We start from the raw sequence: 25,770 nt of genomic DNA on the forward strand, positions 1-25,770 counted from the left end.
TATATTATTTAGAAGTAGGGGAGATTTCCATCAGGAGAGGTGGGGTGGCAATGACCAGGAAGGATCAGTTAAAGGCAGTTATCTTTGGGGATGCTGTTGGGTTGAAAGAATTTGAGCCTTTGTTTCATAACTTTCCATCCTATTTGAATTTTTTATCATATGTCTGTATCTTATGTATGTATATATTACTTTCATATGTAAAATGTGCAAAGTATAGCATGTACTGTCTAGGAGGTGATATAAACCATAAACACATAAAACATTGTATATACCATATCATGAGTCAGCTAATTTGTGTGGGGAAAAAATGCTCCATATGATAGGAATTCAAAAAAAAGAGAGGAGATTGACTCTACTGAAGAAATTGTAGAAGGTAAAGAAGATTACACTGGAAAAGAATCCTTAGGGATTAAGACAGGTGGAGGAAAGAAGGCAAGGAAAAATAAACAGCATAATAAATCTGGAGAGAGGGAGCAGTGAGCTGGCTGGTGTGACTACAGCAGAGAATACTTATGAGGAGCCGTGGGCAAGAGGGCTGGGATGGGTGGAAATCAACCAGGTTGTGAAGGGCTTGGATGGCCTGAGTAATACGTGTGTGGACAGAGCGGTTTTATGAACTTGGTCTTTCAGGAAGACCGACACGGCAGGGCAGTGTAAGACCGATTGTATTCAGAATCCTCAGAGCTAGTAGAAACTATCTCAAGGGTCACTTAGCCAGGTGGTGTGGCATATTGTGAGGGTTTTGCTATTAGTCACTAAGCTTCTGTTACCACATCTTTTGGATCCAAATCTATCAAAGCAGTGCTTCAGTCCTTTACTAAAAATGTGTAAATAATTCTTCAGGTTGACTGGTGCCCTGCAAGACTGGCAAGTTATGACTGGGGGAAAGAAGGGGCCAAGAAAATGCATTTTATAAATTTCTCAAAGCCATCCTTAGCTAGAAAAGACCTGCAGTCTCCTCTTCCACCATGTGCTAGTTACAAAGTTTTTTTTCACTGAGTCTTCCTGAATATGATCTAACAATACCATGAATTCACATGTGCTAAAACTTGGATTGTTTTACTCCACCTAGCTCTTTTGAATGGAGAATCCATCATCTCTCCCATTTGTCTTCCTTTCAGATTCATTCCGTTTGATTTCAAGTGATGACTGCCCATCCAAATCTACTGTCAACTGACTTGCTCCCATTGCCCTTAATGATTTTTGCTCCTGATAGGCTTTAGCTTCTGTCTCCTGCTTTCCTTAACCTTAACCAAAAAAAAAAAAAAAAAATCATGTTGATGACTTGTCTGACTCTGTTATTTTCAGTGTCTTAGGTTCATTTCTGTCAATGCTTTCTTCACCTTCACTGACCACGTGCCCAAATGGCACATTCTGAGGCTCCTCAGTGTAAGGCCTATTGCACTTGCAGAACCTCCAGCTTCTTCTTCTAACTGCCTGTCTCAGCTTTTCCAGTCCTTCATGCTTGCTGACCTCAGACTCCACTGAGTCTATGATCTGGCCGTTCTCAAGATTTCCTCTATTATTTCTCATATGAGATTACAGCCCATGTAAATGTTCAGAGTATATGTGTAGAATTCCTAATAAACCAGCAATAAATCTTGCCTTTTCTCTCTGACTCATAAAGGCCTACTGAAATGCAAGAAACTGGGAGTAATTTTTTTTTTAATAGGAATAATCTGCAATCTGCTCTAATTTAGGTTTTAAACCTTTATTCTCAACTTCTGGTTCCTAATAGTTTGGTTGGAGTGCATTTCCCACTAAGAACAGGTGAAAGCCCTGGACATTGTATATGAAACAAACAAGAGAAAACTCTGAAAGGCAGAGAGAAAGCAATTGACTAAGGACTTTGGGATCCAAGGAATGACAGGACGATGAGTTCTCTGAGTTGTTTTCTGTTGGTTTGTTTTGCCCTGTACATCTTGGACTGAAGAAGCTGGCAACCCAGGAGCACGACAGAGCTATTTTTTTTTTTTAAACCCTAAGCAATGCCTGCTCTCACTAGCCAAAGGACCAGGAAAGGGGCAATGTATAAAACATTTACACCCACCCTATTCTGACTTCCCTGCTGGCTCAGATGGGAAGGAATCTGCCTGCAATGCGGGAAAGTTGGGTTAGATCCCTGGGTTGGGAAGATCTCCTGGAGGAGGGAATGGCTACCCACTCTAGTATTCTGGCTTGGAGAATCCCCATGGACAGAGGAGCCTGACAGGCTACAGTCCATGGGGTCACAGAGAGTTGGACATGACTGAGCAACTTTAACTTCACTTGATTCTAGCCAAAGCCTACAGCAAAAAAAAAAAAAAAAAGGAAGAAAGAAAGAAGAGAAAAAGTGACCTCACCCCCCTCCCAGGTAACTAAAGGCTGAATAGAGGGAGTACTACCTTCATCCTAACATTAGAAGGCACCACTCATGGCCCCTCTACCCACTGCTGGGGTGGTGTTAGAGACCAGGTGAGGAGCCAGCACTTTTACCCCAGACCAACTGACAAGTGATGAGCAAAAACAAACAAAATGACCAAACCTTATGGAAGTGTATTATGCTGTCTAAAACAAAATAATAATTTAAAAAAGGACTTACCAAAAAAAAAAAAAAAAAAGGACTTACCTAGTGGTCCAGTGGTTAAGAACCTGCCTTCCAATGCAGGAGACATGGGTTTGATCCCTGGTCAGGGAAATAAGATCCCACGTGTCCCAAGGCAACTAAGTCTGAGTGCCACAACTGCTGAGCCCACACACAAGATTCCACATGACATAACTAAGACTAGAAGCAGCCAAATAAATAAATAATAAGAATTTTTTAAAAAAGTAGAAGGCTGTGGGCAACATGGAGGTCCCACAGTCCACGCTTAACTGAGATAAAAAAGCAGAGATAAAAAAGAAAAAACCAGTCTCAAACGGTCACATACTGTATAATTCTATTACATAACATCCTTGAATAAAAAAAAATTATAAATGGAAAACAGATTGTGGTTGCCAGGGGTTAGAGGGTGTGGGTGGGGGAGAGGTGGGGGTGACTATGAAGGAAAAGTGTGAAGGAGATCTTTGTGGTGATGGAATAGTTCTGTACCTTGTTAGAGAATCTGTACATGTGATAAAATGGCACCAAACCATACACATACATTGTACCAATGCCAATTTTCTGGTTTTGATATTTTGATATTTAAGTATAGTTACGAGTTTATAGCTTTTTAGTAAGTTACTGTTATAAGAAGTGACCACTGGGGGGAATGGGTAAAGGGTATGAAGTATGTTTCTGTATGGTTTTTACAACTTCTTATGCATTCATAATTATTTCAAAATAAAAGGTTAAAAAAGTTATACTCCAATTTTGATACTTATGATAGTCATTAACATTATAATCCAGATTTTTGCAGCTCTCTGCTTTTTGGGGACAACGTTGGGATTTATTGCATTTTCCTGCTTCTTTGAAATTTACATAGGGCAGGTCATTTGATTTGGCCATTGAAACACATATACAAAAATGACACTGGGAAAAGTGTTAGGAGACCTTGTGCGACTTGCCATGTGCCCTTCTACTGTCTCTACCAAAGAGGAACCATGTGCTGTTCTGGACTCTTCTTCAACCTGGGCTGATGTCCCCCACCCCCACTGCTACCCCCAAAGGACATGGAGTGCAGGCTGGAAAGGAACTGTGTAAGCTACCAGCATTTGGGGCTCTTGGATGTAGACATCAATAAACTAATACAACAATTAGTCACCATTACTTGCCCATGACCCTTACAAATGCTTCAAATGTACTGCTCTTATCACCAGATCCAAAGCAAGGCAACTTCCCCACTGCTTATGATCCCCATTAATCCCCATTAATCCCTGCCTTCACCATGCTGACATGCTTACTGCCTAACCTTACCCATGATCGCCACCCACTTGACTACTTCCATTAAGTTTAATGTTTTTGAGGTTCCTCTGTGATGTATGTACCTTCCACGTATGTTCTATGTACCTTTCATTCTGTTTTATTGCTGAATAGCAATCACTGTAAACATATACCACCCTTAGTGTATCCATTCACCAGTTGCTGGACATCTAGGCTCTTTCTACCTTTCGGGTATTGCGAACAATGCTCCTATGAAAGTTTATATACAACTTGCTATCTGAACATATTCTCAGGTTTTTTTTCCACCTAGGAGTGGAATCACCGGGCATGTGGTACTCTTAGGTATAATTTTTAAAGAATCTTTTAAATCAACTTCCAAAGTGGCTGCACCATTTCACATACCCATCAGAAATGTAGATCAGGGTTCTAATTTCTCATCTCACCAACACTTGCTATTTTCAGTCTTATTACAGTCATTATAGTGGGTGTGAGGAGCTTTCTCATTGTGGTTCTGATTTGCATTTCCCTAGTGACTAATGATGTTGAACATCTTTTCATGCTATAGTTGACCATTTAAATATTTTTTTTGGTAAAATGCCTGTTCCATTCTTTTGTCCATTTAAAATTGGATTATTAGTCTTATTAAGTTATAAGAGTTGTTTATACATTCTGAATACAAGTCTTTTAACAGATATACAATTTGCAACTCTTTTTTGCCTGAGATGGGTTTTTTTTTTCCCCCCTTAATACGGTTATTTTTAAAAAAGATACAAACTTCAAAGTGAAGTTTCCTTGTGGTACATTAACAGGCCAATCATGATTCACTTTGTTTCAAAATATTATGTAAGTACTTTTAAAAAGCAACTTTAAACTTTTATTTTAGACTACTTGGAAAATGTAGATAAGCACAAAATAGGATAGTAAAATTCCAGAGACAATCTTCGGTAACATTATTCGCTTCCAGCTTTTGGGTTCTTTCTGTGAACATACCTTTATTTAAAAAATAAAAAGTATAAACACGAGCTTCATCATTCCAACTCTTGGCTGGCAAGCAAGACTTTACAAAAACCTCTGAATGATTCAAGTAGAAAATTTATTATGTCTATGAGTGACAGAGGACCGGGCTGCGTCTTCTCTTAGATTAAGGGACAGCTAGGTACTGGAATTAGTGCCAAGGAAGAGTGGTTCCCAGGGAGGGCACAAGAGGAAGGGCCCCTCTCAGCACCACGCGGGGGACATTGCCCCAGTTACCCGCGTTGCGGGGGGCCGCGGCTGTTCAGTACCCCCCAAGGCCTGGCTGCCTCTTCCGGCTGTGCCGGTCGGGGGCCTCCCCTCTCGCCGCCCACCCTGGGTCCAGAACCTCCTGCATCCCCGGCGCCGGCCTCAGAGCTCAGCACGGCCGGACCGAGGGGCCGCTGACCGTCCTCCCGCTCCGAGTCCTCCGCCGCCGCTCGCGGGTGAGGAGTAGCCCTGGGCTCGATGCGAAGCTCTCGTCGGCGCGGTGAGGGCACCGTCCTTCCTCCCACCCCGCGATCTGCTCGACGTGAAACGGCCCGAGTTGTGCTTCACTTGGGGCGGCGGCGGCGGCCCCTTTGTCCGTGCCCAGGTTCAGCTGGAGACCACCAGCCCGGACGGCACGGCCGAGCCCGTCGCAGCTCCAGCCTCTCGCCCGGGGACCCCTCGCTCCAGGGCTCGGGTTCCGCGCCTCCCCGCGCGTCGGGCCGGCAGGGGGCAGAGGCGCCGAGGAGCCGGAACCTCCAGGGCCCCGAGGGAAGCGCGGCGGCCCCGAGGTGGGCTCGCCGCAGGGGCGGGGGCGGCGCATCCGGGTGAGCGCGCGGCGCCCCCGCCTCCCCCGCGCAGCCGCACGGGCCGCCGCCGCCGCGAGCACGCCGCGCGCGCGGGGAGGACCGCGCCCAAGCGGCCTGCGCGGGTGGCCCTGCGGCCCCGGCCCGCCGCGCTGAGGCGGCCCCGAGCGAGCGGCAGCGGCGGCGGCATGCGGGGCGGCCCGGAGTAGCGCGCCGAGCCCGCGAGGCCCGGCGCGGAGGCGGGGGCGGGCGCGGCGGAGGCGGGGCCCGCGCCGGGCCCGCCCGCCCGCCGGGGGAGCCGCCGGCAGTGGCCGAGAAGGCGGCGCGGCGGACGGCGGCCCGAGAGTAGCGCCCGCGCTGCGGCCCGCGGGACCGCGCCGCGACCGCCGGGGCCGGCCCCGAGGAGCCCCCGCTGCCGCCGCCGCCGCCGCGCGCGGAGCGAGGTGAGTGTCCGCCCGCGCCCGGGCCGTCCCGGAGTCGCGGCCGCTAGCGCGGGGCGGGCGGCGGCGGAGGCGGAGAGGCCCGGCCGCGTCCGCGTCTCCCGTCCCTTTGTGGCCGGCGCGACTGTGGCCGGGGCGCGGGCGCGCGAGGCGCGGGGTCCGGGTCGGGGACTCGGGGGCTGCTGGACACGCGGCGTCTCTGGTTGGCAGCTGCGGCGAGCAGCGAGTTTCCGTCCTAGTTTGACATTGAGTTGGGACCGTTTTTCTTTAGAAGACGGAAGTTTGTTTTATTGACCAAAAAATACAGCTAAATATGGCTCCTGGTTCGGTCCGGCGGTGTGGTACTTGGAGCCGCGGTGCCAGGCTGACCCTCGCCGGGCCGGCGCGATGGAGGGAGGAGGACACGCGGGCGGCCGGAGGTGGGGGCTTCCCGGCCCTTTACCCGCGAAGAGGACCCGGCCCTGAATTAGCAAATATCTGTGGATGGGAAGTAGCGGGCTTTAGGTAATGTGGCAGCGCTTCCTGGAAGAATGAATGAATGAAATGTCAATTACTCATCCATAATCAATACAATGCCCGTTTAAAGATTTGCCAGGAATTGTGTTGATTTGCAGTGTCATTGCCTATCTTACCTGGTCAGCCTTGCTACGTGAAGGTCCCCCCTCCTCCGAACTTATGACCTTGGCCTCATTGACAGAGCCACTCAGCTAACCAAGCGGTCTTGGCATTTTCTGTCAAGTGTGGGCAATGGTCAGAGTAGTTTTTGTGATGTGAAGTGTTTCTGGAGGGCAGAGACGATACTTTATGCTTAATACAATGACCTGTAACAATTCTTGTCAAGAACCCTGAGAGGCTGGAGGTGGGGTGGGAGTGTATTTTGTCCTCCTTTCACAAATGAAGAAGTTGAGGCCCTAAGAAATTGTAACTTTCCAGGTCACAAGCTAAAGCAGGAGAGCTGGAATTCACAACATCTCATCTGTGTCTAGACCTAGATTGGCTATTATGGTAGCCATTAACCACATGTGGCTATTTAAATTAATTAAAATTGAAGTTTTGAAAAATCACTAGCCACGTTACAAGTGTTCAGTAGCCACGTGTGACTAGTGGCTATTGTTGAACTTGTCTAAGACCATTTATCCATTTGTGTGTTCAGTAAATATTTATTGAGTGCTATCGTGTTTAAGGCACAGTTTTAAGTCTTGGGTATACTGTGGTGAATAAGAGGCAAAATGTCTTTGGCTTTATGGAGCTTGCATTTTACATGATAGTTTGAGGGATGTTTTCCGTGGTACCTTCACTGCTTTGTTAATTCGGTGTGGTTTGTGATCCAGCAGTATCTCTGTCATCTAAGAGTTTGGAAGAAATGCGGGCTCTTGGGTCACAAACCACGTCAGCTGAATGAGTTTCTGTTAAAGTGATTTAGCAGGTCACAGGTGATACAGATATCAGATCTCAAGTGATTTAATTTCACACTGAAGGCCTTATTCAGAACACCAGTGATAACTGGGTTTAGCAAATGCCCTCATGGATTGTTTGGTCGGACCCTTAAGCCAACTTTGAAAGGCTTGGGAACACTCATCATTTACACAGATATTTGTTAAATGCCTGGCTTCTGCAGTAGAGAGTCAGCTTTTATGAGAGCAGAGAGGGTGTCTTCCGTTTCTGTGTCTTTTCCAGGCATGTATTCCCAAAGACTTTACAGTGCCTGGTAAACAGTAGGCACTCAATAAATGTTTGTTGCATATATTAATGAGCCTATTCAGAAGTCAAAACTAGTTAATTCCAAGCAGTTTCCGGCCAAGTAATTTTCAGGGCATCAGGTAAGGGCATAGCACCAGAAGCAAAATGAAGGTAGATCTACATGTAGCTTTTCAGCTCTAAGCCCCTAGCTGCCCTAAGTTTCATTTCCTGGTTCACTTGGTGCCTCATCTCTTTCTCTTTTTAATAATATAAAATAGTATTTATAAATCTGAATCTTCATTGTATGTTAATACCATATATACACGCACATATGCGTGTGTATATATATGTATCTTTTGTTTTTAAACTAAATTCCAGACTGTATTTGGATTTCGCCAGTTTTTCCATTAATGCCCTCTTTCTGTTCCAGGCTCCAGTCCACGGCACCACATTGCATTTAAAGTCATGTCTCCTCAGTCTTTGGCCTGTGGCAGTTTCTCAGTTTTTCTTGTTTTGTGTAACCTTGATAGCTTGGAGGAGTACGGTCCTGGCTGTCCTCAGTGGACAGCTTTCCATGGACCAGATAGGATCATCAGTTCTGGGCAGACCCTCTCATATTCAGGAAAGTAAGGCCATGACAGGAGCAGCTCTTACTGGTTTGTTTATGTAATATATGAATCTGTTCTGCTTCTCTAACAACTTGTAACTGTAGTACTCGGTTTTCAGTAGCAGACTCGGGATAGGTTCTTAATTGGTTGAGATTCAAAAGAGTGTTTACAGCATTGCATATGAACTCCTGTTTTAAAATATACTGTTTTTATTTTTATGATGGGTTGAGAACTGGGCTGAGGTGGAGCAAGGAAAAAGGAGGGTGAGTTAAAAGAGGTAGCTGGTCAGAGAGAGACCAAGCCGCATGGAGTAACAGACAGTGGAGGAAAGAAGACAGGCAGCTGCGTAGAAGAGGACTGGGAGTGAGTACCTACTGTCTGTTCTTTGACTCAGTTCACGTGTACTGGGCAGTTACTGTGTATCAGATCCAGTGCTGCTAGGTACTCAAGATGACGGGTGAGACAGCATTAGATTGTCGTGCAGATAAATACATGATAATTACAGCTTGTGCTGGGTGCTAGAAAGAAAAGGTGAAGGGTGCTGGAGAGACAGGAGGGGGGTGGGTGAAGCTGCTGCTTTTGGTTGGCTGGGTTGGTGAAGTCTTTCAGTGAGTGACATTTGCATTCCTCGCTCTGGCTTTTGGGGGCCTTTCATTGTTACCTCACACTGTTTATTCCATCTTTGTTTTTATTTCACAATGCACATGTGTCCCTTTCTCCATAGGTACTGTGCTTATTTTTAGCCCCGCGTCTTTATATGTGATTTCTTCTTCCCGGGATGTCCCCCTGTCCACTTCCACTTGTGGAAGTGCTGTCTCTTGTTCAAGGATTTGCTCAAATCCCATCTCCTTTATGAAGTCTTTCACTGTTGGTTTATGCCTGTGTTTGTCTTGCTACTTGAGTGTATGGTGCTTGAGGGTAGGCATAATGTTTTACACTTATAACTATGCATCCCCAGTCGACCACAAAGCCAAGGTTGATAAGGGGTTGTTACAAAGGTAGACCTATTCTGAAGTGTTGACTTTCGGGTAATGAATGTTAGAGCAGTGAGTGAAGGTCCACTTTTGGGCTTTTTTAAATTAAACTTGTTTTTATGGGGCATAATTGCAGATCCACATGCATTTACAAGAAATGATCAGGAAAGATCCCATGTACCCTTTACCCAGTTGCTCCCAGGCGTATCATGTATAGCTGTAGTGCAGTAGCAGCCACTGTGACAGTGTCACTGAAGCGGTCAAGATAGAGAACATTTCCAACACTGCATGGTTTCTGCATGTTGTTCTTTTATAACCATGCCCTCTTCCCTCCCAGCTCTATCCACTCCTTAAGTCCTGGCAATCACTAATCTGTTCCCCATTTCTATAATTTTGTCGTTTCAAAAATGTTTTATACATGGAATCATATAGTAAGTACCTTTTGGAATTTGCCTCTCCCCACTCCCAGCATAATTCTCTGGAGACTGAGAAAGGTGCTGTGTATATCAATAGTTGCTTCTTTTTTATTGCTGAGTACTACTTCATAATATGGATGTACTTTTATGGTTCTTATAACCATTTTCCTATTGAAGGGCCTCTGGTTATTTCCAGTTTGGGCTATTGTAGCAATGTTGGTTGAAAAGACAACATTTTCCTCCATGAAATTGTTTTTGTGTCTGTAAAAAAAATCAGTTGAGTATATGTGTATGAGTCTCTTTCTAGGTTCTTTATTCTGTTCTATTGATCTGTGTGTTTATCCCTCCTCTAGTATTATAGCCTTGGTTACTGTGGGATATAATAAGTCTTAAGTAGGTGTAGAATGATTCCTCCCACTTAAGTCTTCTTTTTCAAAATTGTATTAGCTTTTCATTCCTTTGCCTATCCATATAAGTTGTAGAATAATCTTGTTTATATTTACAAAAAAAATCTTATTGGAATTTTGATAGGAATTGCATTAGACCTGTATATCATTTGGGGGAAAACTGATGTCTTACCATGCTGTCTCTTCTAGTATATGAATGTGGTATGTCTCTCCATTTATTTAGATCTTTGATTTCTTTAATCAGCATTGTGTAGTTTTATTGTACAAGTCTATGTTTTGTTAAATTTTGTTAGGTTTTTGTTAGACTTATATATAAGTATTTGTTTTGAGCAACTGCTGTTTAAAATTTTGGGGGATCCATGTGTTCATTGCTAGTATAGAGAAGTATTATTAGAACTTTCTTATGTTGATCTTGTATGCTGCAGTCTTGCCGAACCCAGTTATTAGTTTAGGAGTTTTTTGGTAGATTCCTTGAGATTTTCTAATTAGACAACCTTGTCATGTCTACATAGGGACAGTTTTATTTCTTCATTTTCCATCTGTATGCTGTTTATTTCCTCCTCTTGTTGATACTGGCTAAAACTTCCAGTACTGTGTTTAAGAAGAATAGTAAGAGAAGACGTCTTTGCCTTGTCCCAGATCTTAGGGAGAAAGCATTCAGTCTTTCACTATGTTTTGGGTCAGTCTCAGGCAGTTCGTAGTGACGCCATTGGCTGGAAATGACCGAGGGCATTCACCTGGGCTTCCGGTGAGCCCCCACCCAGACTTTTCCCCTTTTGGAGCCAGTGTAGTGTCTGGACTGGCCTGGTGGTTCTTACCATGATTGTAAGAAATGCCTCAGTGACAACCATCAGGGAACTTGGAAAGGAAAGGTTTGTTACTTACAGGACCTGGAGGAGGGTGCCTGGCACGCCTGAGGCCTCACAGTGGGATTGTGGGTAGAGAGTGCTGATTGGGCTTCTGCTTTCACTGTGGCTGATGTTGAGGTTCCTGGGGTTTTGTGGGTACTCTGTTGGTGAATGTAAAATGTAAGAGCAAGAGTTAGGACACAGGAAGGGAAAAGCAAACTGTCAAATGGTCAGTTATCTAATCTACAGAGCTCTCTTGAAAAAAACAAATTTTATGTGTGAGGTGGCCTGGCTCTTTATATTGTATATCTGGCAGTGTGTTTATTCAAGATGGATGTCTTCACATGCCATCAGAAGCTTAATGCTAGGCATTTATATTGTATAACCAAAAAAGCTGATTGTTGGGCATTTATGCTACACACTGTTCAGTGTTAACGGTAGGGTTTTTGTAGATGCTCTTCATCACGTTGAGGAAGTTCCCCCCTTTTTCTTAATTTAATTTTTTTTTATTTAATTTATTTATTTTTCATTTATTTTTATTAGTTGGAGGCTAATTACAGTATTGTAGTGGTTTTTGCCATACATTAACATGAATCAGCCATGGATTTACATGTGTTCCCCATCCCGATCCCCCCTCCCACCTCCCTCTCCACCCGGTCCCTCTGGGTCTTCCCCGTGCACCAGGCCCGAGCACTTGTCTCATGCATCCAACCTGGGCTGGTGATCTGTTTCACCCTTGATAATCCCCTTTGATTCCTGTCTTTCTGAGTTTTTATCATGAACGGGTGTTGAAGTTCGTAAGTGCTTTTTGTGCATTGATTTTTATGGTCATGTAATTTTTCTTCTTTAGCCTGTTGATATAATGGATTATTTTGATTGGTTTTTAATTGAGCTAGCCTTGCATTCCTGGGATAAATCCCACTTGGTTTTTTATCTCTTTTATATGTTGTTGAATTCTAGGTACTAATAATTTGTAAAGGACTTTTTGGATTTATGTTCATGGGGGCTTTTAGCACTATAAATTTTCCTCTAAGCACTGTTTTAGTTTGTGTCTCATGAATTTTGTTATGTTGTGTTTTTTGTTTTCTCTCAGTTTAATGAATGTATTTATTTCCCTTGAAACTTCTTTGACCCATGGATTATTTAGAAGTGTGTTGTTTAACTTCCAGGTGTTTGGAGATCTTACTATTATCTTTCTGGTTTTGGCTTCTACTTTGATCCTATTGTGGTTAGAGAACAAACTCTGTATGTTTCAGTTCTTTTAATTTTGTTTTGGTTTGTTTTATGACTCAAAGTATGCTCCATCTTGGTATATGTTCTGTGGACACTTGACTAGAATGTTTTTTCTGCTGTTGGAGTGTTTTGTAAATGTTCATTATTTCCTGTTGGTTAATGATGTTGAGTTCTTCTGTACCTTGCTGCTTAAGTGTTCTGTCAACTCTTGAGAGAGGGGTATTGAAGTCTCCAAATATATTTTTGGATTTGTCTGTTTCTTTTTTATTTTCTAATGTTGACCATTTTTAAAGTGTTTATTGAATTTGTTGCAGTGTTGCTTCTGTTTTATGTTTTGGTCTTTTGGCTCCTAGGTATGTGGGATCTTTGCTCTCTTAACAAGGATTGAACCTGCACCCTCTGCATTGGAAGGTAAAGTCTTAACTGTTGGACTGCCAGGGAAGTCTCTTGTCTGTTTCTCCTTTTAGGTTACATCCGTTTTTAGCTTTACATATTCTGCAGTTCTCTGGTGCACACACATTTAGGGTGACTGTGTTTTCTTGGTGGCTTTACCCTTTCTGTCACTGCATGATGTCCTTCTCTGTCTCTAGTAATTCTCTTTGCTCCAAATTCTACTTTGATATTAACATAGCAACTACTTTTCTTTTTTCCTTCTTTGATTGCTTTCCTTTTATTGTTTGGATGATATATCCTTTTCCATTCATTTACTTTCAACCTGCCTAAACTCTTTTGTTTGAATTGTGTCCTGTAGACAGCGTATAGTGGGGTTGTTTTTCTTTAACTGATGTTAGCAATCTTTGTCTTTTTCATTGAGGCATTTAGACCGTTTATATTGAATGTAATTCTTATGTTAGAACTTAAGTCTGACATTTTAACTTTCTGCTTATTCTCTCCATTTTTTTGTTTTTGCTCTGCCCCCAGTTTCCTGTGGATTACTTGAGCTTATTGTTTTTTTTTTTTTCCTTTTTAGAATTCCATTCTAATTTATCTATACTGTTTTTGTGGAGAAGGAAATGGCAACCCATTCTAGTATTCTTGCCTAGAAAATCCCGTGGACAGAGGAGCCTGATAGGCTACAGTTCATGGAGTCATAGAGAGTTGGGCACAGCTGAGCACGTGCACACACACACATACTGTTTTTTGAGTGTATTTCTTTGTATGTTTTTTTTAATTAAAAATGTTTTTACTGGTGTATTTTTTCTAAGTATTACATATTTTTCTAAGTATTATATATATGTAGCTAATCATTGTCTACTGGTGTCATCATTTTACCTGTTCAAATGTAACACAGAACTCTTACTTCCCTGTACCTCACTTTATCCTCCCTCATTTTAATATGATTGTATATATTTCTTCTAAAAACATTTATAAGCACCCCACACACTGTTATAGTTTTTGCTTTTACAAACATAAATAGTAAACTCAAGGGAAGAAGGGAAGCCTGATTTTTTATATTTTTGTATATTGTGTTTTCTCCTGATGTCTCAAGATTCTTTCCCTTATTATTTATTTCTTTGTTGAGCACTTCTTTAGCCTTTCTTAAGGGTATGTCTGCTGGTGACAGACTTTCTTAGTTTTTCTTCATTTGAGGATGACTTGATTTTGCTCTTCATTCCTGAAGGATATTTTCTTTGGGTGTAGGACTATGTGTTGCGGTTTTTTAAAATTTTTATTTATTTAGTTTTGGCTGTGTGGGTCTTCGTTGCTGCGTGGGCTCTTCTCTAGGCGCGGAGATCGGGACTGCTCTGTAGTCGGGGTGCACGGGCTTCTCACTGTGGTGGCTCCTCTGTGTTGCGGAGCATGGCCTCTCGGGCGTGCGGGCCTCAGTGGCTGTGGCTCACGGGCTCAGCAGGTTTCCGCTCTGGAGCACAGGCTCAGTGGCTGTGGCACGAGGGCCTTGGCTGCTCCACAGCATGTGGGGTCTTCCCGGATCAGGATGGAGCCTGTGACTCCTGTGTGGGCAGGTGGGTTCTTTACCACCGAGCCACCAGGGAAGCCCAGGATTCTATGTTGGTCTTTTCTTTCAGCACTTAAAAACTATTGTACCATTTACCTCTGGCCTCTATGGTTTCTTCCTTCCTTTTTTTTCCCCTAAATGGTAGCCTTTTTTATTCTACTGTTTTCTTGTTTTTGTTTTGTTTGGCCATACCATACAGCACGGGATCCTAACTCCCTGACCAGGGATCGAACCCGTGCCCTCTGCACTGGTAACATGGAGTCTTAACCACTGGACCACCAGGGAAGCTGTATGGCTTCCATGGTTTCTAATGATAAACCCACTATTTGTAGGTTTTTCCTCTGTATTTAAGTTATTTATCTCTCACCATCCTCAGGACATTTTCTTTACTTCTAGTTTTCAGTTTAATTGCAGTAAATATTGGTTTGTATTCCTTTGGGTTTATCCTGTTTGCATTTACTCAACTCCCTGAACCTGTAGGTTTATGTCTTTTGCCAAATTCGGTAGTTTTTGCTATTATTTCTTTTCTTTTTTAAAAAAATATTTATTTACTTATTTGGCTGTACCAGGTCTTAGTTGCAGCTCTTGGGATCTTAAATCTTGATTACAGCATGCAGGATCTTTTTTTTTTTTTTTTTTTTTTTAAGTTGTGGCCTGTGGGATCTAATTCTCTAACCAGGGATTGAAACCAGGCCCTCTGCATTGGGAGCTCAGAGTTTTAGCCACTGGACCACCAGGGAAGTCCAGCCATTATTTGAGTGCTTTTTCAGCTCACTCTCTTCTCAACTCTTATTTACTTAGATGTTAGATCTTTTCTTATGGTCCCGCAGGTCCCTAAGGCTGGCACTTTTTCTCTAGTTTCTTTCCACTGTTCAGATTGAGTAATATCTATTGCTGTATCTTCCAGTTTTGTCCCTTCTGTTCTGCTATTGAGTTCATCAACTTTTTATTTCAGTATTTCTCAGCTCTAAAATGTCCATTTTGTTCTTATTTGTATCTCTTCTTTCTTTGTTGAGGTTATTTATTTGTTTTATTTATTTTAAATTTCAAGCATGCTTGAAATTTCTTGTTGAAGCATTTCTGTCATAGCTGCATTATAATCATTCTCAGATAATCCTGCTGTCTCTGTCATTTTAGTGTTGTTGTCTGCTGATGTCTTTTTCATTTAGTTTGAGGTCCTCCTGGCTTTTGGTATTGCGAGTGATTTTTCTTTTTTTTTTTAATTAAAACCTGGATATTTTCACAATATGCTATGAAATTCTAGATCTTATTTAAGCCTTTGTTTTAGCTGGCTTTTTTTTTTTTTTGATACCTCTCCATTAGGGGTAGGGAGTACCATGGGGTGCTGCCTTATTACTGCTAGGGATAATAGAAGTACAGGCTCCCCACTTGACTGCCCTTGACCTAAGAAGTAGAGTGTTCTGTTACGGCCAGGTGGGGTTAGAGGTCCAGGATTCTCAGGGAACATGGTGTGGAAGGTGTGGAAGGATGCGTTGTTACCAGCTGACATAGATGAAAGCATGGGCTCTCTACTTGGCCTTCTCAGCACCACTCCATTGTGGAGGGGTTTGGGGTGCCTCGTTACAGCTTGGTGAGTATATGGAAGTCTGAGCTTGTTGTACCTTACCTTTGTTGGCCTGGGTGGGCCACAGTTTTTTCTATGATGTTTGACTGGAGTAGAGTGATCTTTTTCTTCCCCCTAGAGTTTTCTGTCTTGCTAGGATGTCCCTTTTCTGGTCCTTTGGCTAGAGAGAGCAGACTTTTGTTGGTTTTTTTTTTTTTTTTTTTTTTTTGGTCTGTGCCTGTTAGCATTTCCAGTTGGCCAGCTCCTTCAGCTCTAAGTCCAGGATATATGAGGCAAAGGTAAGACCCAGGGTAGTCACCATTGTGTTTTTCTTCAGGGACTGAGGTTTTTTTGCCTTCTCTCCTCATTTACGAGTTTTATTATGTTTGTTTCTTCCCGGAAGCAAATGTCCCTGACGACCAGTTTTTTTTTTAACATTTTTCCTTTGTCCTGGGCCAGTTCTTTCTAACATATGTAAAAAATGAATTACGAGAAAAATGAAATAAAAAATGGTACAATATATAACTTCCAATTTTGTAGTTTTAGATTCAGTGGATGTAAAATTCTGTAATGTTGCTGTCAGTGTTTCTGAGTCTTGACTCTCAGTCTCTGTACTCGCTGCTCGTGGAGTAGGTACAAGCAGTTTGCTGTCTAAGGACCACACTGACTTTCATTGCCTAGGGTGTAACTACTTGATTCTTTTTGAAATTAGAAGTCAGTAATCAGTCACCCAGTTCGGGCTCTCCTCTGCCATTTTCCTTGTATTTCTGTAGGGACGTCTTCAATGTGAAGCCCTTTTAATCCTTAAGGAGAGGGAATGTTTCAGGGCAGATGGAGCATTAGCAATGAGAGCTCAGAGTGCATCTCTGATTCTATATGTCTTACTTCCCCTTTAACTTTTAGTATTCTTATAAAATGTCATAAGTTATAGAATAAATTCTTATGCATGTTTATAAGAATCCTTTACAGTCACTATGGCTTCTAATGTTACATAGAGAATGTATGATTGTTTTGGGTTCTGTAAAGATGTCTAAGCATGGGTTTCTGGTATGCAGTCTGGTTGACAGCCTTCGCTTTGGGACAGACTCTAAGGGACACTAGATGAAGCCTTCTGGGGAGCCTTGAAGTGAATTGAAAACAGTTCCTTAGGTTTAGATGTCATGGTTTTTGCTGGATTTTTGTGTCCTTGGTAGTTACGACTTCCTTTTTGTTTAAAAAAAAAAAAAAGTTTTTTTTAAAGTATCAGTTTAGTTATAAAAAGAAGTAGAATTTGCATTTGTTGGTAAAGCCACATGCTAAGTTATTGGATTGGTCTTTGGAAATTGTATATTTCAGTTTATGGTTTATTGTTTCTCTTCAGGTTAAAGAGCGAGTGAAATTTTCTGGTAATCTCATTTTTCCATCTCTTGGGATTAGTGAGTTATCAATAAACATTTTGCTAGTATTTACAAGTCCCTGTGCATGGCAGGCATTGTAGAGGGTTAGGTGAGGTCTGACTGCTTCAGAGAGCGCTCCATATTCTGTTCATAGTCAGGCTGCAGAATTAGTTTAAATTATTATAAACGTTTCACATCCTAATGAAATAGGACTGTTGCAGGGAGAGCAGGCATGAGAATTTCAACTTTTACCTAGAATCAGGGGCATAAGAGAACAAAAACAGCTTTGCCACTCAGCATGGAGCAGGGTTGCAAGATGGTCTCTGATGGGAGACTGGGGGGAGGGGTGAGAAGGGAGAGGAATGAAGAAAATGGTTAATGGCAGACGGGGCGTCTTTGCGCAGAGCTGGAGCCCTAGGACAAGCAGCGTCTGGTACATTTCAGTGCTTGAGCTGTAAGGGCGCCCCGGAGAGAAAGGGGCTTGCAGGAGCTTTGGACTGGAAGTGCTCTGAGCTCGAGGAAGGGGTGCAGTGCTGGCGGCTTACCAGCCGGTGCTGATGAGCTGCTGCTGGGGCTCTCACCTCTCGAGGGGAAGCTTGGGGAGTGTCAGGGGAGTAGCAGGTTGACCAAGATAGACTGGGATGTAGGCTGTTGACAGCTGGAGACGGTGCTCCAAATCAGGCACAGGACACAATGCTGGGAGCGCTGATCAGTGCCAGGTGCTATTCTGAGTGTTCATGTATATGAATTCCTTTAATCTGTTGTTTTGCCTGTTTCTTAGCTTTCATTGTAATTCATCTATTAACAGTTCCTGGAGGTTAATACTTTTACCGTTATCCCATCATACAGATGAAGGACGACGGGACCACAGCCCAGGGAAGTTGGTGAAGCTGGGGTCTGCACTCATCCCTCTTTCTGTGCCTTTACATGACAGTCTGGCTCCAGAGTTTATGGTCTTAACCACTAAACTCTCAGTAGACTGCCTGGTTAGGATAGTGCAGACAAGATCGAGAGGCTTCGAATGCCAAGCAGAAGAAGATCACATTATTTGGAAGACAGTAGAGAGCCATTGATTTTGATGGGACTGTTGGCTGACATCCGAATTCAACTTTGATATGTGTGTAGTTGGGTGACTTTTATTTTAAGACTAGAGGTAGGACCTGAGGCTAGTGCACCTGTCTAGTTGGCCATATGTACAGGAACATATAGGTGAACTTTCAGAGGTGTAATCAGTTTTTCTTGTCAGTGAGTGAAGGAAAGAGAGAAGTTAGTCACTGGAGCTCTAGAAGAATATCATCATTAACAGAAATGCAAAAAGATGGGAGAGTTTGTCTGAGGATAGTTGCTGAGTGTGACTTGGGACACATTCAGCTGCAGGTGCCAAAGAGGGACTCCTGAAACCGTCCTGTGGGCATCATTATTGTGGTGCTTGATCTTGGCAGGAGAGGTCAGTTCTGGAGGTACAGATGAGCGTGAGCAGCATGGAGATGATGAAAACAGGGAGTGGAAGAGAAGGCTGAGAAACAAACCCAAGGGGATGCTTACATTTGGGGCTTCAGAGAAGGAAAGGGCCTTTTACATCATCACTGAGCAAATATTTATTGTCTGCTAAGTGCCAGTTACTGTAAATACACAGTGAACAAAAAACATGGTCTCTGTGCTTGTTAATCATACAGTCTAATGGGGTAGAGAAAAATAAGGATAATTAAGTGAATTATGGGAGTTTTCAAAACTAAATAATGGGGAAATGATGTTCCAGTTGAGATCCAGATGTCAGAAAAGATCGTAGTACAGAGAGTGGGGGCCAGAGGATTCCAGGTAACAAGAATGGTGTGTGCAGAAGTCAGGCAGCAGAAAAGAACTCACCCTAAGGAACTGAAAGATCAGTGTAGCTGAAGGGTCACTGGAGCAGTGGAAAGAGGTGAGGTGTGGGGTGATGGGACGAGGGACGTTAATCCCAGTGCTGTGGGAAGGCTTTGAGCCGGAGAGAACTCTGTTTCAGATATTAGGCAGATCACGCTGCTGCAGTGGGGAGCGTGGTTTTGAGCAGGAGAAAGGATGGGTGGAAGAGAGGTGTGGAGACCAGTGAGGAGACTTGCAGGAGGCCTGGGCTGCAGTGTTGGTGGTGGGTGTGTGAGAGGCCGAGGACGGCGCTAGTGTTTCTCCCAGCAGGCGGCCCGGGCCCTCCCTGGCCTTCCCCTTCGTGCTGCTTTTTTCTCTGTCACATTATGTATCGTGTTGATGTTCAGTTTATCCATCTGTGTTCCCTCTAGACTGTGACTTCCTCAGCAGAGGTAGGGACCTTCCGCTACTGCTCTCTCAAGCGCCGGTGCTTCACAGCTGAGAAGTGAGCGGTAATGCTGAATAAGAAAATTCGCCTGCACACCTTTGGAGGTGCAGGACTGTGGTTAGGTTTGGATTGAGTTTTTCCCTGAGAGAAACTCTAGGGCTGGCTGGTGGCAGTGTTTTAGGGAGAGTGTGCTCACTGTGGGGTCTGTGTGGCACTCAGAGGCGTTTCCAGGTGCCCAGTCACCGGAGGTCGGGAGGAGACACCGAACAAAGTCAGGAGAGCCGTGGGGGCGACCTTGTGAGGAGCGACTGTCCAGCACTCAGGTTCCGGTGCTCTTGGGCGGGAGGACCTGGAGAGCCTCTCTGCGGTTCCAGCAGAGCTGACAGCAGAAATCCTATTACACGGTGAGAAGTGGTGGCCGCAAGGGGAGCCAGTGAGGAAGCGAGAAGGGGAGAGGGTGGGGTCGATGGGGGCAGCTGGGTGGGGTGACCTCCAGGGCCGCGTTGGGTGGGTGGCAGAGCCTGTGTGTAAGCAGCGGGGTGGCCTGTGCCAGCAGGGCCCGCACGGGGCTGGCGGGGCAAGGAAGGAGGCGGCGGCTGCCTCGCGGGCCAGGGCGGCCAGCCGCCAGTCATCAGCTCTAAGGACTTTGCTCTTTGGGTGTGCCCCTCCTTCGGGGCAGAGGGCTCTGTTTTCCCACAGGAGCCAGGAATCCGGATCTTTTTAAGTGAAAAGTCCTCATTTTTCAGTGTTGGCAGTTCATTTTTCTTTTTTTTTTAGAATCTTGTTTTATTGGGGAGAGACCAAGCCCTCACCTCTGACAGTTACCTCAGGAGAGAGGACTGGTGAGTGTGAGAGACAGGAGGAAAGTGTGTGGAACAGGGCTTCCGAGGCTGTGGGTAGGGAAGAGTCAAATGTGCCAGAGGAGAGCACGGCCCCTGAGGGTGGGGAGGGCACTGAGCGGAGCAGAGGGCTGTGAGTCTCGGGAAGAGAGACTGTGGAGTCGGGGCTGGGGCTGCCTGGTGTGGCCAAGGGGGTGTGCACATGTGGGTGTGAGGTGCACACATGGGCGCGACTTGTGCACATGTGGCCAGGAGGGTGTGCACACGTGGCCAGGAGGGTATGCACACATGGTCAAGAGAATGTATACACATGGCCAAGAGGGTGTGCACACGTGGCCGGCCGGGCTGGTGAGGCAGGTTTACAGTGGACATAGTCAGCCTGTTGTCAAGACTTTCTCTTGTAATGTTAATATCCTGGAAGTCGAAGCAGAATAAACAGTGGCGCTGGCCTGGGGTTCGGACTGAAAAGCTGAAAGGTCCAGTGGGTGAGGGGTTTTTGTGTCAGGAGGGTGTTATTACCAAGGTTGGATGACTTCTAGGTTGGTAGCTGAGCATGTGGGAAGTGGGATGGGGGAGAGGAAGTGGCTCGGGGCAGATGGAGAAGGGCAGGTTTGGTGGGGTGAGGAGAGTGTGCGCCAGATGGGCAGAGTGTGGCTGGGTGTGGTCTGTGTCTGGGTTTGGGCTGAAGGATCGTGTAAGGCAGGGGCTTCCCTGGTGTCTCGGGTGGTAAGGAATCCGCCTCCAATGTAGGACACCCAGGTTCGATCCCTGGGTCGGGAAGATCCCCTGGAGAAGGGAATGGCAACCCACTCCAGTATTCTTGCCTGTGAATTTCATGGACAGTGGAACCTAGCAGGCTACAGCCCATGGGGTTGCAAAAGAGTTGGACACGACCGAGCACACACACACATCATGTAAGTTATCGATAAGCAGGTTGGTGTCAGGCTGTGAGACAGAAGACAGATCACAGGATAGAGGCTGATGAGGAAGACAATGTTAGAAGGCAACTTGAGTGTTGCAAGCAACAGAAGATGGAGGGGTTGGAAGTGGGTAGTGAATCCAGTGCTGACTCAACCCATTGGGGAAGGTTGGGTGGTGTCTTGAAGATCAGTCTCAAAATAAGAATACTTTGGGGGTGGGGCCTAATTGAAGCAGCAGATTTTGACTTATCCACAGTTCAAGCTTAACAATGATAATACACTATTTTTAATAATATGGCAAATGTCCTGTGTAGAATACTCTTATATATTACAAAAAAAGTAATAAAATAACATGTAAGAAGGTTGGGACTCAACCATTTTCTTAGGGCAGACAGGTGGGGCCCACTTGCGATTTACTTTACGCACACCCACAGCAAAGCTTGATTGCCAGCCCTGACCTGTTCTCTTCTCATTTCTTAGCAGCTCCCAGACTTTTGAGAAGTGGCAGTGACTAACCCAGTCAGGCACCTAGAAATCCTTGCCTATGTCACTTTCTGCAAGGTCAGGGGCTCAATGAAGGTCTTCAGATTTCCCTTAAACTTCCAGCAGTAGAAGACCTTGTCTGGCTTGGTAACCAGACCGTAAACCTATGGCAACAAGCTGCTGCCTGTTGACTTGGCACCCTCCAAACAAAACTAAACAAAAATGATTATGAATTTAGGGATGCTTTCTTCTCTCCATCTGATGTCCACATGTTCCTGCATAAAGATACTACTGGGAGAGTAAGGAGACTAAAGTCATTTTTTTTTTGCATTATTAAGTAATGGGAATTTTTTTTCTTAATAGAAGTTAATGTTTACATAGTAAAATATCCTGACAGTACCAAAAGTTATACAGTGAAAAGTAATTCTTCTGCCCCAGTATTTTTTTTTTTCACTTGCAAATGGAAGTCATAGATGTTTCTGGGTCAGACGAAAGTTGCCTTAACTTTCTTTTTGTAAATTAGAATATTACAGAGAGACATAAAGACTAAGCTATAGGGGAAAGAAACTCCCAGTTGGATGTGATTTTCAGTAGGCATTTTTTAAAGTTTAATTTGGGTTGTATTTAGAGAAATGAAAGAAGGCAAGGAGTATGTATTTTGGAAAGAGAGGGTGCTGTTGAGACCAGGGAAAACAGGAGAGGTTTGGGAGAGAACTTAGGACACAGGATGTTAGATACAGACATTAAGATAGGTTATGTCAGAGCAGAAAGCAACACACAGTCACTTAGGAGGGGTTTCTCTGAGCCCTGAGAATTAAAACCTTCTTTTCTCCACAGACTCAAAATGGGAGCTAAAAACAGGAGCCAGATTCAGATTGGGCAGGAAAGTGGAAGTATGAAGACGGACCAAAGTAGCCTGGAATCTAGTGATGTAGAGTAGCAGAGTAAAAGTAGAATTTCAGGAAAACTTCTTGAGGACTTTGCACCTAAAACAACCTAGCTGGATAACTGACACTTTTCTCCTCCCTTTGGGTAATCTCTGCCCTCACGCGCCACGGGCTTCCCTGGCGGCTCCGACCTCAGGGAGTCCACCTGCAGTGCAGGAGACCTGAGCTCGATCCCTGGGTGGGGAAGATCCCCTGGAGGAGGGCATGGCAACCCACTCCAGTATTCTTGCCTGAAGAATCCCATGGACAGAGGAGCCTGGAGGGCTACAGTCCATGGGGTCACAGAGTCAGACACAACTGAGCGACTAACACTTTCACTCAGCTTGACATACTGTTGAGCTATAATAGAGTTTCATTATGAAGATGAACCTTTTAAATGCTAAAGTGTGCAGAACTAGGGAAAAAGGTTTCCACCAGAGAAAGAAAGAGGATGAAGGTCTGCCCCTTTGTATTTTTGTATCAAAATCAGCAGTGAACCTGAGGTAGACGTATGCTGCTGTAGTCTCAGCAAGATTATATAGGCAGGAAGAGGTAATTCTCCCAAAAGGAAATTAGGATGGATGCTAAACAGCTAAAAAGAAATGTCTCCTTTTCAATATCAAAAATTTTCATGATTCTTAAAGGGAGCCCTCATACACAGTTGGTGACAATGTCGATTAGTGCAGCCACTATGAAAGACAGTTTGGGGGTTCCTCAAAAATTAAGGCTAGAACTACCATATGATCCACCTTCCACTTCTGGATGTTTACCCAAAGACTTAAAATCACTAATTCAAAAAGATATATGCATGCCTACGTTCATTGCAGCATTATGTACAATGGCCGAGACATGAAAACAAATTGAGTGCCCATCAGCAGATGGGCAGATAAAGAGTATGTGGTATATAGACAGAATGGACTACTACTCAACCATGAAGAAGATGATATCTTGCTATTTGCAGTAACATGGATGGACCTTGAGGGTATTATGCTAAGTGCAATAAGTCAGACTAAATACTGTTTGATTTCACTCATGTGGAATCTAAAAAACAAACAGAAAACCAAAATAAATGAACAAACCAGACAAAACAGACATGTTTATGCAAAGAACAGAGTAGTGGTTACCAGAGGGCAAAATGGATAAAGGAGAGCAACTGTATGGTGACAGATAGAAGCTGAATTTTTGGTGGTGAGCACCCTGTAGGGTATATAGAGGTAGAGATACAATGTTGTACACATGAAACTTATGTTACAAACCATTGTTACCTCAGAAATGTTTTTGCAGTTCTTCCCATTGTAGTACCTTGTAGGAGACAGATAATAGCTAGAATTTATTTAGTGCTTTGCTCAATACAGTTTATACTGTCTGATATCAGCCCTTCACATGCTGCTTCCTTAATCATCACAAGAGTCTTGTAATGTGGGTAACCACTTGTGTGAACTTCCCTGATAAAACGTTTAAGAGACAGGTACAAACCTAGGTAGTGTGTGCTGCATCGCCTCTGTGCTGTTCAAAAAATTGTGAATTAGTTAATGCTTTTAAATAAAATTGAGTTTTATTAACCTGTGTATGTGCAGATTTTTAAATGGTGGTACCATGTATCTCTCTCTCTCACTCACACACAACTTATATAATGTGTTCAGAAAGTTAGGGAGTTCTTCAACTTCCCAAGGCTTCTTGGCTCTAGATTAGGAATCACTGGCCATGCTCGTGTCGGTGTGCAGTTCACTCCCAGTCATGGCTTCTCTTCTCCCCACTGTGTGACTGTCAGTGGCTCTGAGTAATCTAACGCAGTCACGGTAGTCCCATACCCCTTGCTAGGGACTAATTCAGAAATAGGCATGTTCCCATTTTAGGCTGAGGAAAGTGTGCAGAGTCTTCTGGGAAAGACTTTTTTCCTTGTACAAGTCACGGGGAAGAGGCCCATCTCTTTCTGTAGGTATTGTCAGATCTGACTATGAGGCTCTGAGCTGCTACAGTGATCTTGTTATCAAACTCAAGGAGGAATCCAGCTCTAGAATGTGGCTGAAAGAATTGCAGAAGAATGGAGCAGGAGTTGTTAGGCTAAGCCAATCCTGAATTCCACCCTACCCCTGGAATAACAGTTATGTGAGCCAGTAATTTTCGTTAGGTTTAAGCAGTTTGAGGTGTCATTTCTGTTCACTTACAGCTAATGGCATTTCGGCAGGTGTCATAATGCAGAATTGCAGTGGGAAGAGATAACAGGATTCCTTCTGCTAGATATTCAGAGTAAAACTATTGAGGTACTGTTAAAACAGGCTGGCCTGCTAGCCTGGGAAGGAAGAAATTGCATGAAGTAGAGTCAGAGGACCCGAGTTATAGTTTGTGCTTTGCCCTTAAGTACCTATGTCACAGGCTTCCCTGGTGGCTCAGTGGTAAAGAATCTGCCTGCAATGCAGGAGATGTGGGTGTGATCCTGGATTGAGAAGATCCCCTGGAGGAGGGCATGACAACCCACTCCAATATTCTTGCCTGGAGAATGCCATGGACAGAGGAGCCTGGCAGGCTGCAGTCCATGGGGTGGGTCACAAAGAGGCAGACTCGACTGAAGCGATTGAGCGTGCATGCACACACACACAGATATCACAGAACTAAATTTTCCTATCAGCAGTGACAAGAAGGTTGCCCTGAACAAGCTGCCAAGTACTTTTCATCTCAAACATCCTCTATTTTGGGGCCCATGAAAAGTATCTAGTTAAACTTAATTAGGAATTGAGGATTTTTTTTTTTTTGAACAGTGAGCCATCTTAGATTTCTGTCACAGTCTAGGAGCCGCGAGGCACTATGTTTCTGTGGCTTGTGTGTCCATAGCACCGGTAAAGTTTTTAACTGTTTTAAAAACTCTTCCACCCACCCCAACTCTCCAAGGGCTTAAAGCCAGTAGCACTTTTATTTATTTAAAAATTTGTTGGATTTTTTTTTTAAGATTCTTCAGATTGTTTGTATCCCCCCCATCATGTCTCTCTCTCTCTCTTTAACATTTACTGTGGAATATTTCAAATATATGCGCAAGTAGAATAGTATAATGAATTCCCATATATTCATTTTCTCACTTCAGTAATTACCAACATTTTGACAGTCTTAAAGCCGTAGCTTTTTCAGTGCTTATAGTTGGCTCTTCTAGCAGAGATTTTTCTCCCCA

The 25,770-nt window shown here is 44.0% G+C and overlaps 1 protein-coding gene across 6 annotated transcripts in view; it reads left to right on the forward strand.

The window, feature by feature from the left end:
• Positions 1-5,040: 5,040 nt before the first annotated feature.
• GALNT1 (polypeptide N-acetylgalactosaminyltransferase 1) overlaps positions 5,041-25,770 on the forward strand; it is a 116,822-nt gene continuing 96,092 nt past the window's right edge. The window contains exons 1-2 of one of the 6 annotated variants that reach the window (XM_070452855.1): positions 19,521-19,843; positions 20,217-20,281. The gene's annotated coding sequence lies outside the window, so the exon portion shown is untranslated. Of the gene's footprint in view, positions 5,299-5,323; positions 5,343-5,995; positions 6,090-12,648; positions 12,664-19,520; positions 19,844-20,216; positions 20,282-25,770 lie in introns of those variants that run through there. The other 5 variants (XM_070452857.1, XM_070452856.1, XM_070452860.1 and 2 more) reach the window with 5 other exon arrangements.

The sequence above is a fragment of the Odocoileus virginianus genome, chromosome 22, assembly GCF_023699985.2.
Source record: "Odocoileus virginianus isolate 20LAN1187 ecotype Illinois chromosome 22, Ovbor_1.2, whole genome shotgun sequence".
Taxonomy (NCBI): domain Eukaryota; kingdom Metazoa; phylum Chordata; class Mammalia; order Artiodactyla; family Cervidae; genus Odocoileus; species Odocoileus virginianus.